This window comes from Callospermophilus lateralis, chromosome 8 (assembly GCF_048772815.1).
Source record: "Callospermophilus lateralis isolate mCalLat2 chromosome 8, mCalLat2.hap1, whole genome shotgun sequence".
Taxonomy (NCBI): domain Eukaryota; kingdom Metazoa; phylum Chordata; class Mammalia; order Rodentia; family Sciuridae; genus Callospermophilus; species Callospermophilus lateralis.
The window spans coordinates 68,575,632-68,603,491 of record NC_135312.1 but is presented as its reverse complement, the minus strand read 5'-3'; the positions used below and the strand labels follow the sequence as shown (position 1 = coordinate 68,603,491).

General features: G+C 38.7%; 2 pseudogenes; both read left to right on the top strand.

Annotated features, from left to right (window-relative positions):
* The first annotated feature begins 2,495 nt into the window (after window positions 1–2,495).
* Window positions 2,496–27,860, top strand: part of LOC143405698 (broad substrate specificity ATP-binding cassette transporter ABCG2-like) — a 33,957-nt pseudogene continuing 8,592 nt past the window's right edge.
* LOC143405983 (recombining binding protein suppressor of hairless pseudogene) lies at window positions 22,275–23,788 on the top strand (annotated as a pseudogene).

The following is a 27,860-nucleotide window of genomic DNA, read 5'->3' as shown; positions in this document are numbered from 1 at the left end:
GAATAATTCCTGGGTCAGGTTATCTTGGTAAAGGTGGAGGAAGGGCTCAAGATGCATTAGCATATCAATCCCCAGAGGCAGACTCCAACTTCTCTGACCCAAACCAGCTTCTGTCTTCCCAATCAGACCTGATCATCCATCTACACTAACTTCCTGTCTTTAATTCTTGCTTCAATACTCCTGCCTCAGCCTCCGAGTCACTGGGATTGCAGGCATGTGCCACCATGGATGGCTGTTGATATCTTTTTTTGAAAGTGGATTTAACTTTCTTCTAGCAAAGTCTGAGCATATTACCTTGGTCAAGCAGAGTATTGTCTCTTTTGGGTTTTCCCATATTCCCAGACCACAATGTTTCTGGGGTCTTAAAAAGCTTGGGTTTCCAGAATCCTTACCTTTGCTAGCCACAATCTTTCAAGGCTGAAAAACTGCTGAGATATTTTCTCAGATATATTAGGGGCTTCTGGATGATCCTGCTAGCAGTTTCTTAGTACCTGGCTCCAGAGTGAAGTTTGCACTCGCAAACCCTAGAGAGGAGGAGGCAAAGGGTGCTGAAATTGCCCAGTGCTGTTCCCTCCTTGCTGGGATTTTGGTTCCTCTAGTCTCTGTGGCTTTGCTGCTCTCATCAGGGAACTCTTCACACACTCCTTATGTTCTGTCTGCTTCTGTGGCTGTTCTCAGGAGGATTATTAGTTTGGAGCAGCCGGTCCACCATAGGAAGAGAGAAAGTACTTCATAAATGACTTTGACATTAAAAAATGAAAACTAGAATTATTGCATTTAGAATTTCAAACCTACTTAACAAGCTTAATTCAGCTCCAGATCTGACTCTAAGTCTTTTTAAGGAATCTTTTGTAACTTTGATACTGCTGGTTATTATGATGAGTTCTGCTCCTTCAAATGTTAAAGTTTGAACATTAGAGAAGTGGCCAAGGCAAGTGTAGAAAGCAGGTTTTATTTAAAAAATTGTAACACAAACTCCAGGGAGAGAGATGGGGGCTGGGGGCGGGTGTGTGTGTGTGTGTGTGTGTGTGCGCGCGCGCAATAGCTGGTGTCTTGGTATCCCAAGAGGTGAGAGTGTCCTGCCACTTTTTTTTTTTTTTTTTTAATTTTCTTTGTTCTCCTGCCCTCTTCTCCTTTATCTCTCTCCTCCCAGTGACTAGGCCCAGTAGATGCCCCTGGGAAGGTCAAAAGGTGAGAATCAGGTGGGCAGGAGGAAGGGCCAAGGTGGAGTGATGGTATAGGTAGGGAGTGGCAGTCCAAGGAGCATTAATTAGCAGCTTCCTGTCTGCTCAGGAAGTGCTTCTTTAACAATCTTCTGGGAGGGGCAGTATAGGCAGGTAATCCTAATCTAAGGGCTCTGGAGGCATTAATATTTCAATTTCCCAGGGGTAGTCTCCAACTTCCAGAACCCTAACCAGTCTCCTTTTGTCTATCTGACCGATTACCTATCTACACTAACTACCTGCTTTTAATAACATCACTCATTAATTAATTCAATTTTGTTTTATAGCCTTATTCTGCTTGACTACTGCTTCAATATAATTCATCATTTTCATATGTTTGTCCATTAAAAAAATATAATAATGTCAGTGCAAAACAATAAATGTTGGTGTTTACCTTCTTAGCTGATTGAAGGTGCACAACAATAAGAGTTGTACAATTTTGAACTATTTATTCAAAGAAATCTCTCCTGCCCCTGCCTGAGAGGCTAGGCTTCTTTTGATAGTAACAATATTATAAACTCTAACATTAAAAAAATACAGGAGCTGCATAATAATCATGTAGGCTGTCCCTGAACTAAAATTGTATCATAGTATGATTTTTAAGCTAGACAAGACTAACTCCCAGATGCCTTTTTCCTCTTTCATGGATTTTGAATAATTTACATATTCTTTACTCATTAAGATCTCATAATTTGGGAATTTGACCTTTAACTGGAATGCAGGTATTCCAATTTTTATCTGCCTCCCCTTACAGATTCTAAGTTTGTTCTTATGACATTAATGTAGTCTGTTCATTGTAAAGACCAGGGCATAACCCCGCCCCCTGCAATTCATAAAGTCCCCCTCCCTTAGGAACAAAGACCCTTCCAGACTGTCTTCCATCATGACAGCAATATTTAGTGCTTCCTCATAGTGTGGTTACATTAGGCATAAGATGATTGGCTTATAGATGTTAAGTTGCTTATGTGTGGTTGGCAGGCACACCTTACCTGAATCCTATAACAGCTGTATGCATTCCAAAAATAAATGAGCTTGCCTGGAGGTCGACTGAAGTTGTCACCTGCCAGCTCTCACCAGTTCCCATTGTCAGTGTGTTGACTCCATGTCTCTACCCTCTGTGACTCAGGTACAGTGACCATCAACCACACCACTGACTAAGAACACATACAGTATTATGTGTTGTTATCTGATGTTTAAAATCTCATTTACCTGGACTATCAACTTACTATTGCTTTTTTTTTTTTTTTTCTACAGAAATACAGAACTCTCCAGATGTCTTCCAACAATGACCTGGTTTTAATCCACATGTCCCAAAGAAACTCTGATGACCAACCTGGGACGACCACCAGTGACCAGAAAGGGCCTGTGTTAAGTTTTCACAGCATCTGTTATTATGTAAAAGAGAAGAGAGGCTTTCTGTTTAATCAGAAAACAACTGAGAAACAGAAACTATCAGATGTCAAGCATGTGCATGAACTTTTTAAAGGACCACTTTATTGAACTATAGTGAACTTCCAGGTTTTGGCTATTACCAATAAATTGCTATGAATATTTATTTTTAAGATTTAGATTATACAGATATATTGATAAATGCTTTCATTTCTTTGGGGCTAAACTAGGACTGAAATGATTGGATCATTTGTTAAGTATGTGTTTAGCTTTGAAGGGAACTGAAATGAAAAAAAACATTCCTAAAAGTGGTTATACCCTGGGCATCAATCTTTCTTTGAGAAACTGAACAATTAATTTGCCATTTGGTTTTTCATAGAAAAGCCTTGTATTTTGTTGGAAAAAAGGCCTGGTGGTATAGTTTATTGCTTTTTGATTGTCGGGATATAATTGTAACCCTAATTTTTCCAAACAATGAAATAGAACATGTTTTTATTTCACTACTCCAATGTGCTTTCTGAGACAGACACATTTTAGGTAGTGAGACCATGAGTTATCAATGATGAGTTCCACTTCCTCAAATGTTGAAGTATAACATTAGAGAAGCACACCGAGGAAACAAAAGCATGTTTTATTTAAAAAAATAGTAACTCAGACCTCTCCTGGCGGGGAGAAGGGAGCATAGCCTATATCCTGGTTTCTCAAGAAGTAAGGGTGTTCTGCCTCTTTTATACATTTTAGACTTTGCCTAGTAGATGCCTGGTGCTGTACAAGATGTTAGTGACAGAGATATGCCCTTTGTTCTTGGAAACCTTGTAGTCTAGTGAGATTCAGAAAATTAGAGCAGTTTCCCTGCATTGTTTGCTATGATTGATAGAAATATTCAGACACAGAGCAGAAGCCCCTCACCTTTCTTTGGAGAGCCAGATGCATGGAGACTGAGAAAATGAAAATTGTGTGTGTGTGTGTGTAGGTTGACTATGCCCAAGGAATGACATTTACCTCTTCTGACCATAAACAAAACAATACCAAAGAGTGGACCTTTATCCAGTAAAATGTAATAGATCCAACAGGTGTTATTTAGGTGCCTTTTATGTCATGCACTCAGTATGTGGGACTCAGTGTGCTGTGTGTAATGGTGGAGAGCAGGAGGGAGAAGTGGTAACAGTAAGACACAGTCTGGTTGGCGCGGGTTTACAGTATGAGGGAAGAGCTCTCCAGGCACATGCTGTAAAGGAGAAAATAAGGGGGGTATGGCTTGTGAGGGGCTAGAAAAAGGTGGAGAGATGTCAGGGGCTAGAAGGAAATTCTCCTTCAAAGAATAGCCTGAGAGCCCCCTGAGAGACATCCTGCCTGGGAGACATCCTGCAGCTACCTATCTCCCTGGAACATCCTGTGGTTATCAGGATCATCAGACATCTTGCAGCTGGCAGTTTTACCACCCACATCCAGCAATTGCTGATTAGAGAGCTTCCCCATCCCCAGCATATAAATACCCCTGTGTGAACAATGAAAGTTTGCAGCTTGATCAGAACTCCTGTCTTGCTGTCATCCTTTGTGTCTCTTGTCCCTTCATTCCTCCCCATCTAGGTTCACTGCCCACGTTGATGTGTCCTGCTGGTCGGGACAGAGAGAGGATGGGGAAACCAAGAATGGTGGACCATAGTTGATGGACTTAACTGTCATTGTAGCATGAAAGCAGCTCTAGACTCTACTTAAACCAATGAGCATGGCTCTGTCCAATCCCAGTGTTTGTGAAAATAGAAAATAGAAAATAAGTGCTTATCTCTGGACTAGAATGTGTACTTCAGGGGTCTGGGACTTTGTCCAGTCTGCTTGATTTATTCTCACCACTAGCCCATGTCCTAGATGAGTATCTTATTCATACAGAATAGGCAGGTCATGATTGTGTTGCCTGAATGGATGTGGAATTAGCCACTGTTCCACATTGGAACTGTGGCATTTAGGATTCTACCCCTACCGCTGTTTGCTATAACACTGGGGTTTAAGTGTTAGAGAAAGCCAAACAGCAGTACCTGTGAAATGTTTTGTCTTAAGGCATTCATATTCAGTTTCTGGCTGAGTCATTCAGGATGTCTTGTTCCTTCCTTGAGTTCACTTCTTAAAAACCTGGGGAGTTTTCTAGGCAATAGAAAATAATAAGTTTTGTTTCTGCTCATTTTAGAAGCAGTTGCTGGGTTAATAAAAAAAAATAATAAAAAAATGTAACTGTAGAAAAATGCACTTTGAGTGTTTACTCAAGCATTTTGAATTTGGAGGGTTGCTAATGATTGAACCTGAGACTTCATGCATGCTAATTACCCACTCTAACACTGACCTATACCCCCAGACATACCCAGTCACTAGCATGTCTTTACACTAGCAGAGGAAGGTTACCACAAGAGTAAGATTTTTCTGTGTCACAGCCTGTTCCTGGTTTACCATATTCTCATTATGGTAGTCCAGTGATTGAATGAGATCCTCCTCAGTCAATGAGCAAAGTGAAAATCAGATTTCACCCCAGTCCCCAGCAACCCTAGTATCATTGTGAGACAAATCAGGTGTCCCAGGCCATGAATGCCAAAATCCTAATGGACATGAATGCTGTGGGGCAGACGTGCTGGAACACATCTTTGGGAATCAGTATATGAGAAAGCACAGCTGTTGGATTTGATCTTGTGCTTAGAATAAAGACTGATTCCACTGTAAAACAACACATCTTGATGTACACAGCAATTCTGAAGAGAGACTGGCATAGACACCAGAGCTATGAATGGGTGAAGTCAGACTGCTGTTTCATTATTTCTGTGCACCTGCAGTGTTCCTGCCTTTCGGTCTCTCCCTCCTTTTGGTTCCTCTTGGTAATTTTACCTCTTTTATTTAGGACTAAATTCAGCTCATTTGACTTTATCTTGGGTCCTAACACAGTCTATACTGCTACTCTGACTTTATCTTGGATCTTAACACAGTCTATACTGCTACCCCTCCTTCTACTCAATGAGTGTTCCCTACCCTCATGCACACACTTAATTTAATTGAAACATACTTGTATCTGTTCTGTTCCTGTGCATCCCTAAAGGACATCTATGCTAGAAGGATGCAGAGCAATTTCCAGTCCATTTATCAGAAACTGAACAAAGCAGTAAATCATCTATCATGGTGTGTGCTTTGCTTTGTTAATTGGTAAGATATTTTTCTCAAATGTAAAGAACAGGTGATAGCTTCTTATACTCTGGAGTGCTTTGTTCCAGTCTTTGATTGTTATAGTTAAAGCTTCATCCCAGGATTTCATAAATTGACTTCCAGACCACCCACATATAATTGAATCAAGCCTTTATTGAAGCATACCGGTGGTGGCTGACCAGAACATAAAGCTGTTCCCCTGATCAGCCCCGAACAATTGCAAGGGCGCTCCTGATAAGCCTGAACACCGCAAAAGGAATGTTCGGGGTGTCTAGCCAATGCAAGCAAGCCAGGTTACAGAAGCGGGAGAGTGCAGTCAAGCGGCAGGAAGCCTAACCAATCACAGTTAGCCTAATCACCCCAGTTACAGAAACAGAACCCCATTACCCTAGTTACAGAAACAATGCCCCATTAGGTAGTTCCCTGTTCTTAAAGGTTTCTGTAGCAAAAGGAAAAGAACATCTTGCCCCAGTCATGACCCTTGTACTCAGCATGGTTGTTTTACAGAATGGAGTCACAAAACAAAATGGAGTCACATTTGCTTTTATTATCACAGATGCTACTTATGATGTGTTGATTTTTGTTCTGAATACATTTTAAAAGTGAGGACACTACTGCTGATAGTCTACAAATAATTGGTTCATTAATTGTATGTAACTTGACTGGGAAGCAGGATTTGAAGAGGCTGATCATCAAACATTATTCAGAAACTATTTTAAGAAGAGTAAGAGTCATGGAGATTATCCATGAGAATTAGCTAATTATTTCATGGACTGTGGACATGGAATGTGTCATTTCCCAAAAGGGATTAGTGGTTTCAAGAATAAGTGAAAAGAATTTTCAGAGCTCTAAGGTATTTTTCTTATAGTTCCTGACTAGTTATTGATATCCTATGTATGCTAGACTTTTAATTAATGATGTTTTTCTTTGAGCTGTGATGCTTGTTATCTGTCTGCAATTTCATCGGCCTTAAATTAATATATTCAATGCAGACCTTAAACCATAGTGAAGTGGCACCCCCTTTCTCCACAGAAAAGCACTCTTAACCATGGCTGATTTTAGGACTATCAGCAAAAGAGTCTCTGAGAAAGAGTCCAATGTAGATTAACTTCCTATTTTTGTGTTGCCCTGTTTACTTGGCCACTGGCTGAGAAGATACCAGCACTCCAGGTGCTGGACACCCCCTTACTTGTTTTTCACAAATATATCCACTATAATACTTTGAAGAAATGTTCAAACAAGGCCTCTGGCCTTGAGCTGGGCTTCATGGAGATGTCTACATTTTTAAGATAAATTACAAATGGGCTCCATGGGTAACAGCTGGCAGGGGGAGGAAAGAAAGGGGAGAAGAAGCTCTCCCCTTCTCAGGTGTTGTCCTTGAAGAGTTACTTTGCCCAGAACAGTGAATGAAAAAGCTGCTTTTATGTGAACTTCCGAGCCCCTCCCTTTACACACTAGGTATAAAACTCTGAAACTCCCTGAACTCAGGGTTCAGGGGATTAATTGATTACAGCAAAAGCTATGCCCTCTGAACCTGGCTGCAGCCAAATAAAACTGTTTTCTGCTATCTTCAGTGCCTTTCCTTGTTTGTCCCCACAACAATAGAACTCTTTAAAAAGTGAAATAATATATCAGTATGTTTTTGTGTTTACAGTGGGGTCATGAAACCTGGCCTTAATGCCATCATGGGAACCTCAAGTGGAAGGAAATCTTTGTGAGTACAAAAGAAAGTGTAAATAAGTCTTTTTGGTCCTGTTTCAGTGTGCTTTTACAAATCACATGCATTTTCTGTTCATGTCCTGTCTGGTCCTAGGTCTTGAGGATAACTTGTATTTGAACTAGCTTTAATCTTAGGATCAGATAGTCTTATTAAATTTGGTGTTACAAACAGAGCATAATAAGATCATTAGCAAATAGCAGTTGGCCATGTTATGAGCTAATGAGGAAGAAAGATAAGGAAATACTATTAAAAGGGTAGAAAAGGAGCTGAAGGTCTCAGTGAAGGCATACATCAGAGATAAATGTGCCTACTGCCTAGATTGGGTCCATCGAGGTGAGGGTCATTTGAAAGGGTTATACTAGATAAGCCAGTAATGTCTTGCTTTACTGTTTGGGGGCTTTCTTAGAGCACATGATGAAAAGGAAATAAAGAATTTGTGTGTGTGCATGTACACACACACATTAAAGCACAGAACTTTTTGACTAGTTCATTTTCTAACATGAACAGAATTTGAATTCAGAGTAGGTGAGAGATGTAGCCTTTGTAGGAAGGAAAACTCACAACAAATATGTCCTATTATAGGTTGCTAGATGTCTTAGCTGCAAGGAAAGATCCAAAGGGTTTATCTGGAGATGTCTGGGTACATGGAGTACCTGAGGAGGCCAATTTCAATGTAATTCAAGATATGTGTTACAGGTAAGTATCAGTGGGTTTTCCTTTTAGATTTCCCCTGTTTCTGTTTAGGAAGAGCCTTGGCTTATAGTTTAGCATGCTTCCAATTGAACATGCTCAGAACCAACTTTCTTTACACCACCTTTACATAATCTCCTTTAAGACCGAGGGAGGAGTTAAAAGTAGAGGCAGATAAAACCTGGAATATGAACCTGTAGGCAGTGATAGCAATTCTAGATTTCCAAAAGGATCTACTATTGTCCTTTTTGCCCTTCCTTCACCTTTCTTTTATCCTAAAAGAAGCCTCCATGAAATCCTCATACAAAGCATTCTGGAAGTTTTTAGAAGTCACCATAATCACCTGTGCTCCATCTGGGTGTGCAGATAGGGAAGGAAAATTATTCCCTGGGCTCTGAAACTCTGTGTAGAGTCACTGAAATGTTTAGAGTTGAAAGTTAACCATTACCTAGAAATTTTTCTTGGGTTAGTTATTTTTGTGCATTAACTTACATTCACTGGAGTAATGGTCTGACAAAAAAAAAAAAAAAAAAAATCAGTGTTGTTTAATTGAAATGGCATTTGCCTTCAGGATGACGTCATGTTGGCCACCTTGACAGTGGTAGAAAACTTGTGGTTCTCAGTTTCTCTTCAGCTTCCAACAACTATGACTATCCTGCATAAAAAAATAAGGATCTACAAGGTCATTACAGAGTTAAATCTCAGTGAAGTGACATATTCCAAGGTAATATGAAAATCATAACCAGTAAAGAGGACTTCCCTGTGTGAGCAATGTGACCTTAATCAGAAGTTTCCTAAAGTTTAGATTTGTGTGTGTGTGTGTGTGTGTGTGTGTGTGTGGTGCTGGGGATTGAACCCATGGCCTTGGGCATGTGTGAGGCAAGCACTTGAGCTACATCCTCAGCCCCAAGTAGTTTCCTAAGGTGTGTGTGGTCAAAACTGGCTGTTTTTTGTAGTGATGAGAAAAGTGACCAGATTCCTATTTTGAAGCAGTAAATTAAGTGAAGAAACAATCTTAAGCATGGTGGAATCCTGGGAATGGAGAGTGGGCTATGTGGAGAGAGCCCTAAATGGCCTTTCCCATGGTCCTCCCACCCTCATTGTTAAGAAACAGCACCACATACAAACAAAGATGTTGTGTCCGCCAATAACTACAAAAAATAAATAAATATTAAAAAATTCTCTCTCTCTCTCTCTCTTTTAAAAAAAAAGAAACAGATCATTTGATATGTTTGCACTGACTTTTCTTCTCTTTCCTCTTTTAGCTGCTCTTCTCCCTTTCATCTTCTGGGGGACATTTTTGCATGGTTTTTTGAAATACACTTCTGGATTTATAAGTGACAAGAATCTAAGGATTCTTTTTTCATGTGTTCTTTTAATTATAGATAACACTCTGATTACTTTTGACATAATTAGAAAAGCATGGAATATGGTTGTTCTAAATCAGTCCCCAGTGATTCATTTAGGGGACTGATACTTATATAAAGGCAGCTATTGGCTTCTTAGAATCTTATAAATAAATTGATTCAAATAATTTTTTAGCTTTTTATGGTATTTAAGCATGACATAAATGTAGAACTATAGCCTGATTATTCAAATTATGTGACTGATTACCTAATAATTACTGTCACTATATAATTAATAATACCATTCCTTTGGATTTTTCATTTGTTTACCTTTTGTTACATAACTGCAAAAAGAAATAAGCACATTTCCTTACCTTACCAAAACCATTATCAATGAACAAACTGAAAAATGTTTCTGTATCATCAACTGTTTGAAGTCCATCTCTTTTTCACAATCATTTGTATTATTAAAGATAAAATAGACAATTGCTTTAGATTAATGATTAATGAAGATTTAATAAAAAAGATTTTTTAATTTCACAATTCTTATGCTTTTCTTAACCTTAAAAATTATTTTTTGTATTAAAGGTTGTAAATAAACATGGATGTAAAGGGAAGATGAAAAAATAGGAAAGACATTTGATATTCAATATCTTGTTGACTTTTTCGTTTGCAAATTAATCTCTGTTCAGTACTGACTACCTTCTCAAAAGCTGAATATCATAAGACTTCATGTCATTGGTCACAATTTGCTACTTAAAGTAGAAGAAAACTTCAGGAAAAGTCTCCTGTATGCAAAGGTTTCCTAAAATGCCCAGCAATCACATTTTTAGTATATTTTTTGAAGGTTTTTTTTTTTTTAATCTATTTAGGGAGCTATGTAAAATTAACTAGAGTGATAGTAGTGGTAATATCATGTATTTGTGTAGCACTTTAAAATTTTTAACCATCAAGTTCATATTTATATTCAAGAATTGTTTATTAGTTTATAATAATTATACAATAATTATATAATCTATTATAATAGATTTCATTGCGGATGTTTATAAATGTATATGACACTTTGATATATGTACCCAATTATCTTCTATACTTCATTTGTTAATAGTACCTAATCCAGGGCCATGAGTAGCATTTGTTTATGATCTGTTTGGAGACTCCAAATCCCGGATCTGTTTTCTACTTCCTAAGTCCCCAAAACTTTCTTTCTCCTCTCCCCCCTCATTTAGTGTTATAAAGATTGGGCCAGTTGCCCAGTGGAATATCCACTTTTCTGGATTTTTCTGAAAAGATGAATCAGGAATTCTAAGGTAAGTTAACGTGTAGAAAGCATCATTTGGTAAAAAAAATTATGAAATTGAAAATATGCTAAAATGGCATAATACAAAGCATACACTCCTGGCTCCAGGTTGACTCTCTTCTTATCAATCTACTTGGGATCATTTTATGGAGGTGGTGTGTCAATGGGAAGTGGTTAGATCAATATGAGTAGTTTCCTTTTCCTCTCCTATCATTATAGGTATTTCCTTATGTCAGAGTCATATTCTTTAGTGTTGTACCTTATTATCTTAAAACTAAATACTTGACTAGGTAAGGAACATACAAGACTATTAAAAGCCTGAGCTTCATATCAGGTGCAGTCACTTGACAACTCTGCACTGGGCCTCAGCTTATGCATATGGTAAACTGAGAAATCTCCTCCTTCTCCCAGGTGTCATTTACTTGATATACAGAATAATCAGCATAATAATGCTGGGAGCCATCAGCCAAGTAGGTATGACAATTTCCTTGCCAGCGTACCCCCATGTTTCTTTAGTGGAAGGACTCATGGAAATAGGAAATTTTGCAGGACATTGCATGTAAGGTGACCTTGCTCAAGAACCAGGGCGGATCCGTGTTTAGGGTGTTCCCCCTTTAGAATAGGGCGGTTTAGCATAATAGGAGATTAGGGTGTTCCCCCTTTAGAATAGGGCGTATCCTGCTGCCTGGTTTCCTCTTGAGTTCTTAGGGTCAGACAGTATATTTTGGGAGACAGAAGCCCAGGAGTGGTGGATTTGGGCAGGTGTGAATTTGGGCAGAGAACGTGGATTCCCCCAGAACGTGTTTGTAGACGGCCGGTGTGAGTTCGGGAATAAAGAATTGCTGTTTGAATCTACAAGCTGTGTGGAGACTCGTGATTTGTGCCCAGCCAGAGACTGCGGCATAATACGATAACATGTTTCTATTAGGAATGGTACAGGTTAATTTGCCAAATGACAGTGACCATGTTCATTTGTGTGGATGATGATAATAATTTGTATTTTAGGTGGAATTTAAAGAATTAAGAAAAGTGACTAGTATAGGAATGGAGCTAGTCCTTGATCCTTCTATTTTGTACCTGGATGAGCCCACAACTGGTTTAGACTGGAACACAGCAAATGATATTGTTACACTCCTGAAAAGGTAAATGCTATGACAACATTGCTTTGTTTTTGTTTTTCCATTTATTTATTCTCTGATCACTTCTATGTACCTGGTATTCTTGGTGGAGGAGTTCAGAAGCTAAAAAAAAAAAAAAAATTTCCTTCTTGGTTAGTGAGATATAATGAATAAACAAGAAATGGTTCAAGAAATATGAAACATTAGCATAGGGAAAGAAGGTCATGGTGAGAAAGGGAAACTTTTTAAAATAACAGGAGGGTCAGGGAAGACCACAAGCATGTGACATATGAACTGGGAGAGAGTCAGATGTGCTGTAAATTCAGAAAGACTTCTGGTTGAAAGAAGCAGACAGTGGCCCTGAGGCAGAACATGTCTGATGTGTGTGGAACATGAGAGAAGCCAGAGGGACAGACCCAGAAACTAAGAGTAGCAGAGGTTGGCTGGGGGCTTAACAACAAAAATTAATTTACTTATGGCTCTAGAGGCAGAAATTTGAGGTGGATGCATCCTCAGGATTGTTTCTTCCCTGGCCTCTCTCCTTGGCTTGTAGATGGCTGTCAGCTCCCTTGTGTGTCTTTGTCCTAATTTGCTCCTAATTGGAAAGGCAGATGACAACTTTCAAAGACCACATTTAACCTTAATAACCTCTTTGAAGGTGCTGTGTCCAATGTGGCCACATTCAGAAGCACTGGGGGATAGGGTTTCAACACCTGAGTTAGGGGAGTATGCAGTTCAGCCCATCACAGGTAGATTAGGATGTAAGGTGGAGTTGGGCAGGTGGCAGATTGCATAGACCTCGTAGACCAGTATGGCTTTTCTTGTCCCTGGGGCACACAGGAAATTTTGAGAGTTTTAGAGCAGAGCAAAGGCTGTGGAGAAGACTGCAGTAGAGCGAGAGTGAGGGAGGACCCCATGAAGGATCTGCTGGAGGATGATGGGACTTTGACTAAGAGGGTTATGGTGAGAAGTGGATGCTTTCTGGGTCTGTTTTCCAGGGAACCAATAGGATAAGCTCAACTCAATGTTGAGATGGGAGGACTGAGACAAACTGCTGAGCTTTAGAGCATGAAAGTGTGGAAGAATGAAATTAAAGAAATGACACTTCCTTCAAGAAAAAAAAAAAGTGTGAAGGAACATTTATAGGAAGTTTTTCAATAGTTGAAACTTAGATATCTCATCTTTAAAAATAAAGAAACATATTTCCAACTGATAGAAAGTCTCCAAGAACAATACAACTGAAATCCTACTCCTCTCACCTGGATTCCCCGCTGTCACAGTTCAGTTATCTGCAGCCTCTCCTTCCCTCTCTGCTGCTTCCTTTTTTTCTACTCGTGCCCTTTTACCCCAAATACTCCTTACTGCAGACTCCAATCAGGTAGGACACACTATCGTGTCTGCCCTCCCCAGTCAATAAGCATGGCTTTGCCAGGTTCTAATCCAGGGCTCCTCAAATTTCACCAATTCTCCCTACTGTCTCAGTTTACATTCTGCCTCAAGATCCTCTCCAGAAACACACTTTTCCTTTCTTCTTCCAATCTGAAACAGTTCATGGTACGACTCTCTGCTGGGAGCGTCCAGTGAGTGTTGCATGAGCTGACTCAGGCATGAAAGGATGCCGAGTTCTCAGTGCAACACACCTGGGCATGAGCCCCCTGAAGGTGAAAGCAGCCTCCATCATCTGATGGTGGTGGTGTCTGCTGGGCACCTCTGCTCTAAAATTACTATTTTTACCCTGAGAAATGATTAGCATTTTCTGAGGGAATATAACTAGCTCTTATGCCTTGATTTGACAAGTGGAAAATTCTTCAATGTGGCTTTGGTATTTTCACATGTTCAGAATGATTCTTTTACAATAATTTAACTTGTGGTCACTATGCTGCTTTGGGCGTCTCTTGTACATTTCCTGAGTAAACAAGTTCTTCTCAGTGCCCTGGTTCATTCTGGTGTGGTTAATATTTAGAGATCAATATCTGGTTGCTCAGAGTGCTCACTGATCCTAGAGTGGCATTGCTTCTAGGTCCTTAGTAAACTGGGAAGTACATTTATAATGTGTTTGTTGTATATGTATACACACACATATAATATAAATATACTTTCACATTTTACTTAGAAATGTATTGATTACCAACATGTCATGTGGGCCTTTGTATGTGATATATATATATATATATATATATATATATATATATATATATAGATAGATAGATATAGATATCTATATATATATATATATATATTTTTTTTTTTTTTTTACTTATTTGTGTTTCCAGTGCTGGGGATACCACTCAAAGCCCTGTGTATGTTAATTACCCACTGTATTAATGAACTACCTCCCCAGTCCCTATCCACTTTTTTTCTATAAAAATACATGCATGAACATAGATCTATAACTCTAGTTGTTTCTGTTAGTGTGTGTATATTGAAAAGCCCATGAATTCATAATACTATTTCTGATTTCAATCTAACATCTCTGTCTTATTTTTAGTCTTTGCCATTTTTATGTTTATAAGTGATTTGGGACAGGGAGAGATTTGGCTCCCATTATCTCAAAGTGTTTACTTACTTGCTCAGTGAATACTTTGATTGTTTACTGGAACCAGTCGCCAGGTGGTTCTGGTCACTCCCTTTTGTCCATCACCCCTGGAATCTCTCTGGCCCATTTTTTTTGTCAGCTGCCACACACTCCACCTTCATGGCTTCCCTTCTTTGTCACGATCTTGCTTCCTCTGATGCCCATAACCTTATAACCAAGTCTTTATGCTAGAAGAGAGGAAACAGCAGAAGGAAAGATATCTATGGGTTAAAACATCTGAAGTTTAAAATGTCATTTGCACATAAAAGTGAAGATACCCAGTTATGGGTCCAGAGTTCAGGCTCCCTTACAGAACACATGTAGGATATTTTAATTCATAGACATTTTCTTTGTGGTTTGCTCTGCTTAGCACACAGACATCCTTCCTCATGCAGAGAGCTCTGATCTCTGCATGATCTCTGATCTCCCAAACACTGCTGTGCACATTCATTACCTGGGATCTGGTTGAAATGCTGATCCTGTGTCTGTCGGTCTCTGGAAAGGTTCAAAATTCAGGAGTTTTGAAGAGTAAGTACTGACAGTGATGCAGCCAGTCCTCAGAGCACACTTTGAGTGGTATGGATCCAAGGCAATCCCATTTCCATCCTCCAGTCCTTTCTCAACTCATTATGTCCTTTAAACTAAAGTTCCAGTTTCTAAGTGAAGGGTTCTTCATGGGCTTTTGTTGCCCACGTTAGTTATCTTCTTCACCCAATATAGCACCAACACAAACAAAAGCACTCACATAAATACTGCTTGTTGTGTCATGCTGAACTGCTTCTTGTAGTCTCAAGAGTAGACCTGTCCACTTCACACTTTGTTCACCTTGTTGTTTCACTGTGAGTATCTCTTCTTATTTCACTTTTATTGGGACTTTCAATATTCTACTTTTATCTTTTTCAGATAGGGTTGTAACTCTCTTTTTCGTTTACAAGGAGCCGTTAGTTATTTCTAATCCACATCATATTGAAATCAGAGATTCCTATCTCGTGTTTCTCTTTGAGTCAGAACATCCTTGGATACATTCCTAGATGCATAAGTTGCTTATAAAATTTTTAAATTAAAGTGATTCTTAAAATATTTTAAATAAATGTTTTGAATAGTGATTGTGGCCTATGTGTCTTCTACCCATAAGTAAAAACTTCTATAAAGGATAGTTTAGCAGTGTTCCTAGCTTAGCATTAGATCAGAGCTCAGATCTCAAACTTGCCCCATTAGTAACTGTGAGTCCTGGGTCAGTTGCTTGACCTTTAAGCCTTACCTGTAAAAAGAGGGAAATAATAATAATAATAATAGAACTGCCTTATAACAACATGTGTAAGTGGAAATGAGTCTAACTCTACAGCATTTAGCAAAGACAGTCTTGAGTGCTTAGTAATAATATATTTACAGGACAGAAGAAAAATCAATTCCTAATGAGCCAGAATATTTCAAGGATCAATGAGAATTAGTTATATGATATTCTTTTAATCCTTAGTCAATAACTAGTCCTCAAAATGAGTGTACTTAGAGATAATCTATGATGCTTATTAATAATATAGACTCCCTATACACACCTCCTGTGATTATAATTCACTGTCTGGGAAGACTATTTAGGAGTCTGCATTTTCACTAAATTCTAGCCAATTCTAGATTTTTGGTGCACCAGATTTTAAGAATCTTTAGTCTTTTTAATAAAAGCATTGAATTTAGGTTACCACTTACCAACTGTATAAGTTGAAATGAGAAGTTTGTAAGAGAAAATCAAGTTGAACTGAGAGGACAATGCTCTACTAGCAAGAATAAAATACTTTCCCAAGAAGTTTCAAGTTCATATGTTTAATGACACATTATTTTCCATTTTTCACTTAGCATTTCAAAGCAGGGACGAATAATCATCTTCACCATTCATCAGCCTTCGTATTCCATCTTCCAGCTGTTTGACAGGCTCACCTTATTGGCCTCAGGAAGATTAATGTATCACAGTCCTGCAAAGAAGACTTTGGAGTACTTCGAATCAGCAGGTGTCATTGACCTTTTCATGTACTAGATCCTTCCTTCATAGATTCCTGGGGAGACCCGAGGGGTCAGCAAGAGTGCTTTAGACCTTGCCTAGACTTAACTGGATTTTCACCACTCTGAAATATTTTTGATCAGTTTGGTGCCAGAATTGTCTTCATTTTGCAGCACTTGCTTGTTGTTTAGATCTCTCTCCTCCTATTTGAGTATGCATGGTGTGTGTGTGTGTGTGTGTGTGTGTGTGTGTGTGCGCACGCGTGTGTATAAGTGTTTCTCAAGGAATTTTGCCTGTTTTCTTCCCAGTTATGGTGACCTTTCCATGACAATTTAGTAACTGACTCACAGCTAATTATTTTGTCAGTTGAACATTTTAAAAGTCCCAAATCATTGCTTTTATTTAATATTTATTTTTTTAGTTTTAGGTGAACACAATATCTTTATTTTGTTTCTTTTTTTTTTTAAGAGAGAGTGAGAGAGAGAGAATGAGAGAGAGAATTTTTTTTTAATATTTATTTTTTTTAGTTTTTGGCAGGCACAACATCTTTGTTTCTATGTGGTGCTGAGAATCGAACCCAGTGCCTCACACATGCTAGGCGAGTACACTACCACTTGAGCCATATCCCCAGCCCCAATCATTGCTTTTTTGACCATGTAACAGATTGTGGTTTCCCAGGGCTTCCCCTGACAGGTGATGAGCTCTGCCTTCCTGGGGGTTCATGGAGATATTGCTGCATTTTCTAGTAACATTAGATTGAAGATGTAGATTGTAATTCTTTTGACTGACTATTACTAAAAAGAATGGCTCTTTCTGAATCTGACATTAACAGGCCAACATTTCCAGGCTGCCTGGTTCTTTATATTTCAGATTGAAATATTGTTGATTTCTTTAATGGCTTATCTGTCTGCTTCATTTTAGATGTTTTGGATATGATTATAGATGTTTCTGCATGACTCAAAATAAAGTTGTAATTAATCATTCTCTTTTAAAAAATTATTTTAATTAAATCTCTGTCAATTAAAAAATAACCAAACACAGGTAAGTCTGGGGAACCCATGGAAGATGAACTAAAGAGTCAGAGTTCAGGCCAGTTTAGATGATTGTGCCACAGGAAGTTGAGGTGAGAGCTCAGGTGTGCTGTGCTGGTCATGTTCTCTTGATAATGCTGCTCTGTAAATTTGTTGTCTCTTTGTAATTATAGCAGCTTGAGAAATGATCATTTTGATCTCTGATTTTAGTAGGTTCTGAAGCAATCTCTGCTGATAAAAATTATACTGCTATCCCAACATTCTCTAGATGAATTCAGGCTGCACAATACACACAGACTCAGTATTTTTTTCTTGGATCTATATTTAGATTTTTGAGGAAGTACTGAGAAGCACCAGAGCATATTGATAGCCACTTGGGGTTTAAAGATTTATGAGAAGTAAGGACTAGTGTGTAAGATGTTCTAAAGAATTCAAGAATGTTTTGAAATATGCTTTTTTATTGACTGGAAACAGATTTGTTGCAATATAGTGTGACTGAATAAATAAAAGCACAGGATATATTAGTGATGGAAAAAGAGAACAAGAAGATAAGGAAGAAATTATTGAGTCAGTTTCTCACCTCCATCAGGCTTAATGAGTCCTCTCTATTTTCTAAGACCTAGGGTGAGTTTTGGGGGTTTCTTCTTATCTTCCTTTCTTTCTGTATTAACTTTTTAAAGATTGTTGTTTTAGATACACATGACAGTAGAGTACATTTTGACGATATTATACATACTTTGAGTATAAATTATTCTAATTAGGATTCTTGCAGTTGTAAATAATGTGGAATTTTACTGGTGGTGTATTCAGACATGAGTATAAGAAAGTTATTTTCAACTCATTCTACTGTCTTTCTTATTTCCATCTTCCACCCTTCCCTTTATTCCCCTTTGTCTAATCCAATAAGCTTCTATTCTTCCCTCCCCCACCTCTTATTGTTTAGCATCTGCATAACAGAGATAACATAACATAAACATTTTGGTTTTGAGGATTAGTTTATTTAAATTAACATAATAGTCTCCAGTTCCACCCATTTATTAGCAAAAGGCATAATGTTATTCTTTTTTATGGCTGAGTAATATTCCATGGTGTATATATAGCACATTTTCTTTATCCATTCATCTGTTGAAGGACATCCAGGTTGGTTCCAGAGCTTAGCTTCTGTGAATTGAGCTGCTATAAACATTGATGTTACTATGTCACTATAGTATGCTGACTTTCAGTCCTTGGGAATAAACGGAGGAGTGGGATAGCTTGGTCAAATGGTGGTTCTATTCCAAGTTTTCTGAGGAATCTCCATACTGTTTTCCATAGTGGTTGCACTAATTTGCAGTCCCACTAGCAATGTATGAGTGTACCTCTTGCCCCTCATCCTTGCCAATATATATTATTACTTATATTCTGCTTTTGGGGGGGGGGTTGGTACCAGGGATTGAACTCAGAGGCACTAGACTACTGAGTCACATCCCCAGCACTATTTTTTTTTATTTTATTTAGAGACAGGGTCTCACTGACTTGCTTAGTGCATTGCTTTTGCTGAGGCTGGCTTTGAACTTGCAATACTCCTACCTCAGCCTCCCTAGCCACTAGGATTACAGGCGTGCACCACCTGTCCTGGCTTGTTACTTATATTCTTGATAATTCCCATTTTGACAGGCGTACAATGAAATCTCAGTGTAGTTTTAATATGCATTTCTCCAATTGCTGAAGATGTTAAACAATTTTCATGTATTTGTTGACCGTTTATATTTCTTCTTCTGTGAAGTGTCTGTTTAGATTCTTTGCCCATTTATTGACTGGGTTATTTGGGTTTTTTTTTGGTGTTAAGTTTTCTGAGTTCTTTATATATATCCTAAAGATTAGTGCTCTATCTGAGGTACAGGTGGCAAAGATTTCTCCCATTCTGTAGGCTCTCTTTTCACAATGTTGTTACTTTTACTGTGAATAAGTTTTTCAGATTGATACCATCCCATTTATTGAATTTTTATTTTACTTCTTGTGCTTTAGGAGTCTTTTTGAGGAAGTTGGCTTCTAAGCCAACATGATGGAGAGATAGGCCTCCATTTTCTTCTAGTAGGTTCAAGGTCTCTGGTCTTATCCCTAGGTCCTTGATCCACTTTGTGTGAATTCTTTTGCAGAGTGAGATAGAGGTTCAATTTCATTCTGCTGAATATAGATTTCCAATTTTCCCAACAATTTTTGTTGAAGAGGCTGTCTTTTTCTGATATATTTTTATGGCACCTTTGTCTAGTATGAGATAACTGTATTTATGTGGGCTTGTCTCTTAAGTCTCCTATTCTGTTCCATTGGTCTTCATGTCTGTTTCGGTGCCAATAGCATACCATTTTTGTTACTATAACTCTCTAGCATAATTTAAGGTTTGGTACTGTGATGCCTCCTGCTTCACTTTTCTCATTAAGGTTTGCTTTGGTTATTCTGAGCCTTTTATTTTTCCAAATGAATTTCATAATCATTTTTCCTATTTCTATGAAGAATGTCATTAGAATTTTAATAGGAATTGCATTAAAACTGTATAGCACTTTTGGTAGTGTGGAAATTCTGGGGTGTCTTCTTTTTTGGTTACTTCTGTGATAGCTATATCAGCCCTGCAGAATTCTTCATGGGTGTCATTACTGGTACAATAAAGAGAGAGTCAGAAGACCAGGAAGGTATGTGAAGATCTTACATATCCATATTTTTGCCCAACTGAGTTGGTTGAGATTTGACAATGCAGTAGCTCATTAAAACATGTCCTTGAGAACTTACACAACAGTGTGCTGAACACATATTGTTGTCAGTGAGTGCTGTGGGTATTTTTATTTAATTTATGGATGAACATGCTAATTTTTTTTTGTACTCAAGTTAGGAGTTATGCAAAATAAGAGGAAAAAAGAAAAAAACTGGTGAAACCAGTAGTAATCTGTTAATAATGAGGCAGTAATTTGTGATCTGTTATCCACTTTTATTCCAAAGCCAACAAGACTGAAGTGCCTTTGAGTAGAAAAGAGTCAATAATAGAAGCATTAGCTGGTTTTTATGCCAAATCCTCTCTATATGAAGAAACTAGATCTGAACTGGATAGATTCTCAAAGGATCAGAACAAGAGGAGCTTATTCAGGAAGGAGATCTCCTATGTTACTCCATTTGGTCATCAGTTTACAGTCATCACCTGGCGTTCATTCCAAAGTTTGGTGGGTCATCCCCAGACCTGGATAGCTCAGGTAACTAACAGATTCTTCTAATTATGCTATAAATTATTATACGAGAGCAATCTGGTTCTGATATGGACTCCAACAGGATTATATTATCTTCTACCCATCCTTCCATTTATTTGTCATTTCCCATTCTATTTGAGATATAGAGAGTCAACTGAACTAGTGTTATGGTTTGGATATGAAATGTCCCCCAAAGACTCATGTGTTGAAGGCCTAGCCCCATAAGCAGCAGTGTTCAGAGATAGGGCTCTTGGAAAGTGGCTGGATAATCTAACCTCATGTATTGATTTATTGATTGAGAGTATTGGGAGGTGGAGAAACTGTAGGAGGTGAGGCCTAGTTGGAAGAAGTAAGTCATTGGGGTAAGGGGTGCTGTGGAACAGTTCATCTTCTCTCTGGCTGCTTCCTTGCCCTCTCTGCTTCCTGGCTGCCACGAGGTTAAGATGAGCAGCTCTGCTTTATCATGCCCTCCTGCCATGATGTGCCACGTCACTTCAGACCCAAAACAACGTAGCCAGGAGTCCATGGACTGAAACCTCTGAATCTATGAGCCAAAATCAATCTTATCTACTGTTTTAGTCAGTGTCTGTGTTTCTGTGACAAAAATGTCAGACAAAATAACTTCCAGGAGGAATAGTTTATTTGGGGCTCACAGCTTCAGAAGTCTCATTTCATAGAGGACTGACTCTATTGTTCTGGGCCCAACGTGAGGCAGCCCGTGGAGTGCTCAGGAAGCAGGGGCCCCAGGAAGGTCAACCCTGTCAGGGCATGCTCCCCAGTGACCCGTCTGTTTCCACCACATCCCAAATGACCACAGTTACTACTCAGACATTCCATTCCAACTAGGATGGACTGATTAGGTTACAGCCTTCACAGTTCATTTTACCTCTGAATATTCCTGCATCATCACAGAGGGTTTTGGGGGGATACTTCATATCCAAGTAAAAACATCCCCTTTAAGTTGATTTTCAGAGCTGTTTTGTCCCAATGACAAAAAGCTGAGTAACACAACAGGTAAAAGGCAATTAAATTTTTACTCATGCAATGCCTTTTATGTGCTTTCCTGAACTACATAACTCAAAACCTTTGATGATATAGGCAAACTCTAATGGAGAATCTTCATCAAATTTTATTTTTTTTTTAGAAATGTGAAGCAAAGAAAATATCAAGTAAATATGACATTTTCTTGAAACTGTCATTTATCGATTCATTCCAAAAATTCAACCCAAGTGCTCCTGCTCCATTGAGATACTCTACTACAACAGTGAATGAAATGGGTAAAAATAAAACCCTCTGCTGGAATAGGTCTTACTTTCTTAAGAGGACAGAGATGATCGTTGAACAAAGAAAATACATAGCACCATCCCCTACTCCGCCGGCGGGGCTAGGTGTCTGGCTCTTCGAGGCGGCTGCTAGGGGAAAAGGAGCGCGGGGTCTGGGTGGAATCAAGGAGTGAGGAAAGAGGGAAGGGGCGGGGGAGAGGGACCTGGGAAGGCGTCAGGGGGAATCTCGCGAGGGTTGGAGTTTTGGCGAGAGTTTGTGGAAGATGGCGCCTGTTGTGACAGGAAAATTTGGTGAGAGGCCCCCACCTAAACGACTCACTAGGGAAGCCATGTGAAATTATTTAAAAGAGAGAGAGATCAAACAGTACTTATTCTTCATGCAAAGGTTGCACAGAAGTCATATGGAAATGAAAAAAGGTTTTTTTGTCCTCCTCCTTGTGTATATCTTATGGGCAGTGGATGGAAGAAAAAAAAGAACAAATGGAACGCGATGGTTGTTCTGAGCAAGAGTCTCAACCATGTGCATTTATTGGAATAGGCAATAGTGACCAAGAAATGCAGCAGCTGAACTTGGAAGGAAAGAACTATTGCACAGCAAAAACATTGTATATATCTGATTCAGATAAGAGAAAACACTTCATGCTGTCTGTAAAGATGTTCTACGGCAACAGTGATGACATTGGCGTGTTTCTGAGCAAACGGATAAAAGTCATCTCCAAACCTTCCAAAAAGAAGCAATCATTGAAGAATGCTGACTTATGCATTGCCTCAGGAACAAAGGTGGCTTTGTTTAATCGACTTAGATCCCAGACAGTTAGTACCAGATACTTGCATGTAGAAGGAGGTAATTTCCATGCCAGTTCACAGCAGTGGGGAGCATTTTACATTCATCTCTTGGATGATGATGAATCAGAATGAGAAGAATTCACAGTCAGAGATGGTTACATCCATTATGGACAAACAGTCAAACTTGTATGTTCAGTTACTGGCATGGCACTCCCAAGATTGATAATTAGGAAAGTTGATAAACAGACAGCATTACTGGATGCAGATGATCCTGTGTCACAACTCCATAAATGTGCATTTTACCTGAAGGATACAGAAAGAATGTACTTGTGCCTTTCTCAAGAAAGAATAATCCAGTTTCAGGCCACTCCATGCCCGAAAGAACCAAATAAAGAAATGATAAATGATGGAGCTTCCTGGACAATCATTAGCACAGATAAGGCAGAGTATTTTTATGAGGGAATGGGCCCTGTCCTTGCCCCAGTCACCCCTGTGCCTGTCGTAGAAAGTCTTCAGTTGAATGGCGGCGGGGACGTAGCAATGCTTGAACTCACAGGACAGAATTTCACTCCAAATTTACGAGTGTGGTTTGGGGATGTAGAAGCTGAAACTATGTACAGATGTAGAGAGAGCATGCTCTGTGTTGTTCCAGACATTTCTGCATTCCGAGAAGGTTGGAGATGGGTCCGGCAGCCAGTTCAGGTTCCAGTAACTTTGGTCCGTAATGATGGAATCATTTATTCCACCAGCTTTACCTTTACCTACACACCAGAACCAGGGCCACGGCCACACTGCAGTGCAGCTGGAGCAATCCTTCGAGCCAATTCAAGCCAAGTGCCCCCGAACGAATCAAACACAAACAGCGAGGGGAGTTACACAAATGCCAGCACAAATTCAACCAGTGTCACATCATCTACAGCAACAGTGATGTCCTAACTACCGTCTTTTTGCTAGGACTTAAACTGACTTGAGTGTGGCAAAAAGTTGACAAAAAAAGAAAAAGAAAAAAAAGGAAAGAAAAAAATGAACAATCTTTTGTGGTTTCTTGGGAAAACTTCATGCCAGGTGATACCATTAAAAAACCCATTACCTGCAAGTGCTGAGTTGAAATGCAAAAGCCACAGTAAAACAGAAAAACATCAGTATGTACAGACTGTTGGAAATCAAGTTTTTCAGCTGTTTTTTGTTGTTCTTGTTGCTGTTGTTTGGTTGGTTGGTTTTGTTTGGTTTTGTTTAAATGGGCAAGAAATAGATAATGTGGCTGGAATAAACATTAAGCAAACTAGAAGGCACAAATCTAACATAGTTTTTATGGACCATGGAACTTGTATAAGCTTTAGTAAAAGGTACATTTTCACCATACCTTTTTTTATATCACAATATATAGTATACCTTGTTACCAAATAGGTTGTTTTCCCCACCCCCTTTGAGCTTTTGCTCTAAAGTACATTCAGGTTCCAAGCCTGACCACTTGTTTAATTAACACACTCTTCCAGGTTCTTTTGGTCTAAGGCTGGAACTTTTTTTTTTTAAGCTGAAATCTTATGACTTTTCATGAGGTGGAAATGTTTTGATTTCAGCAAGTCAAATCTTGTAAAGGCCTGCATTTTTTTTTTTTAAGATTATATGAAGTCTGTGCAAAAGCTTTAAAGAAAATGCCTCCGCCTTGCCTGCAATACATGCAATGTATGTTAACTTAATCTCTATTCTCAGACACTGTTGGTAGTTATTTCTGTATTTTTCTTTTTTTAAAAAAAAATGTATTTATAGTGGTAATCCAAGAGGTTCTAACATTTACATGGAATTCAGTGTGGCCATTTAGCCATTACTGAGTTAATGGCGCAGAACATGTTGGTATTTGAAGTGTTTTCTCCCCCTTTCCCGTACATCCACACATCTGTGTTCCAGGGTTTGTTCAGGTTACCCCCTCCTGATCTTGTACATAACTTGTATTATGTGTAAGTTAAACGTTTTATTTTGAACTCAGAATGTTCCCAGTGATTTAATTCAGCAGGGTGTTTGCTACCTTGTTGGCAAATGACAAAAAAATATCATGAGAAGTATTTACTACCAAGTGGTAGTGAAAGACCCCAGCCCAGAAATCCCAGGCCCCATTGTGAAACCATCAGGGCGTGTTGCTAACCCACGTAAAGAGAGGTCTATCTGTTAATCAGTTAAGGGTAGTCTATTGTGAGAGGACAGGATGGTTGAGGAAGAACAGAAAAGCAGATCCCAAGGCATGCCTGAACAAACAGGAACTGATAATGATAAGCAGGAACAGAAAAACCAGAGTGTTAATATGTAACTGTCATGAGGTTTATCCAGGAACATAAAGTGAAAAACAACTTTGCCCTTTAGGTAATCTATATGTTGGGTTCAAAATAACCAATAAGAAACCTGTCACTTCCCGCGCGCGTGAAACCTGCCCCATTATCCTATAAAAGACCTGTACCCCAAAGCCCGGTGTGCCAGTTCACCAAAGCTCCGGCTGAGGTTTTGCTGAGCACCCACAGGCGTCTGTGTCTGAATAAACCTCTTGCGTTTGCAGCCAGTGCCTCGTGCGTCTTTCTTGGACAGGGAATCGGTGGGTCTTTCAGTAGATGGTGCCCTATGGTAGAATGAGGAAAATCTCAGCAAATGTTTTATTATTACTTTTTTTTTTTTGGTAGCCTAGGCAAGAATATCATTGTAATCTTAAAACATAAGATGCTTTTATTAGATGATCAACTAAAATAGCTGGAAGACATACCTTAGAAACAGATAGTTGTAAGTTTATGAAAATGCAAATGTATTATGTTTTCCTTTTTTCTGTCTCCCTTTTTCTGTTTTCTCTTACTCTATATCGAGTGTCTCCACAAATGTCTCTTACTCAGAAAACATTTCTTTTCCTTTCAGTTAAGATTTGCTTGCATTCAGGGCTGTGTCAGCCTTGCATGCTAACCTTGCCAGTTTATATTGCTTCCATTCCTGCATCTTGGTTTGCCTTTGTTCCATTTCTTTGGAATTACAGCAGACTCCTCGGGTTACATTTAGTAGAGGAACCACATGTATAATGTCCTGGGACACCGTCTAGTTATATAATCATCCTTCTTAGAGTAAAAACTACCTCTAGATTGTGGTAAGCTTTTACTGTCCCATAAAACAGGAGCCACAAGTACCTTATGAATGCAAAACTGTAACTTCCTACAGCATTTCCAGTGTCTTTCTGGTGTCCTGGGCTATTTTCAAAGTTTCCATTAATAGACTTTAAAAAAATCATTTCTTAGCATTTTCTTTCAGCTTTGTTATCTTCATCACTCCTTTGCTTCAACTATGCCACTGTAAATAATATTTCTGACATCTTTAAATTGCCTTTTCCTCAATTTTCAAGGGGAAAGTCATTTGTAAAACATATGAGGTGGTTAAATCAAAGTTACTGCGGTTTTCTCTTACTGCAAGCCTTCTTAATCACCCCAGGCTGCATGATTTTATGTATAGCCTTTCTTCTTCAAATCTGCTCAACTCACTCACTCACTCCTGAGCGAATCCTGCCTCACACTGTCTGTCTGTTTCAGTGATGAATGGCAGAACTCATTGTGGCCTTATCTTTCTTTGTTGTAACTGCTCACTAGCTTTTTCTTGCAGAGTTGCTTGTTTCTGGGTAGAGTTTATTCTCTCTGTCTAGTCACAGACGTGGTCATTATACAGTGCTTTTGTTCAGAGTGGGAAGTGTTTTCAGTGCTGCTTTACTTTTAGTGGGCCACAAGTTTCTTCCACTTTCTAAATTTGGTTTCTAGTTAAGAAATCAAACTAAATTAACCAATAACAAATGAGATGGTTTTTGAAGAACAAACTATCCCTTACCCAGCTTTGCAGCTCAAAATAATTTTCCAAGCTCATGGCTTTATTAAAATGAACTTATGCTTATTTTAATGTTTATCTCTTATTGCTGTTCTTTTGTGTCTTTTAATAAGATAATGAAAATATTAGACTGAAAACCCTTTCACTGTTTTTTTAAAGTCCAAGAATGTACTTATTATTGGCGTTCCCCCCCCCCCATTTTATGCCATTTCATACCACAGACTAAGGAGTAAAACGATACATCTGTTATAGCTTGTTGTTCATCAGTATCTTTTGTCAGCTGCTTTTTAAAATCCTTCTCGTGGATTGGTGAATCATTTTCAGTACACAGTTTATGTCAGCCCTGTCCTCCAGTTACAGTACAATATGTCCCTTCCCTAATGGTGGCATTGTTAAGAGATGCTGGTCATTTACCCTCATAAAGACTTTCCTTGAGTGGTGAATGCTTCAGTTAGAGTGTAGTGTTTTGATGTTTTTGAATTTTTGGTTTAGAAATGAATCTTATGCTCCTGTTTTTCTGTGCAGTTTCTCAAAATATGCATAGAAACTGAGTCTGTGACCCCGCACATTTTTATTAGTTGCATCAAATTTATCACATAGATTCGAAAGGCAAGCTAATGACTTTAAATGTAAAATGCCCTTTATATTTTTGAATGAATTCAGAATCAAACACTAGTACAATATTTAACTTGCTGCTGACTTTTCTGAAACCATGGCAACTAACTGCACCTCACATAGAATTAATTAGTGAAATATTTGTCACTCTTACAACATAGACTTACTGGCCATCAAAATTGGTTAGGTTTTTTGCTCTTATTTTTAATGAAACCAGTACCATCTGTGTGCTCGCAGAAAATTCCCAGTGTCATTTTTGGGAATTAACCTAACTAGTCATGTAAGCCAGAAAATCCATTGGGGCGGGGGTGACTTAATAATTGCTATTCAATTATTAACCAAGTTAACTTTGATTTCAAAAGCAGCTGTGTTTCTGATGAGTACTGAACAAATGTGTGTAATTTTCTGTGCCAGACTTTTGACTTGTTTTCAAGCACTGTAATATGGGATGGATGGTTAGAAACAATAATATATTAGGGTTTCTATTTAACCCTTTCAGGACTGAACTGTATTTCCTTTATTAATTTTTCCCTGTGTCGTGGTAAATGTTTGC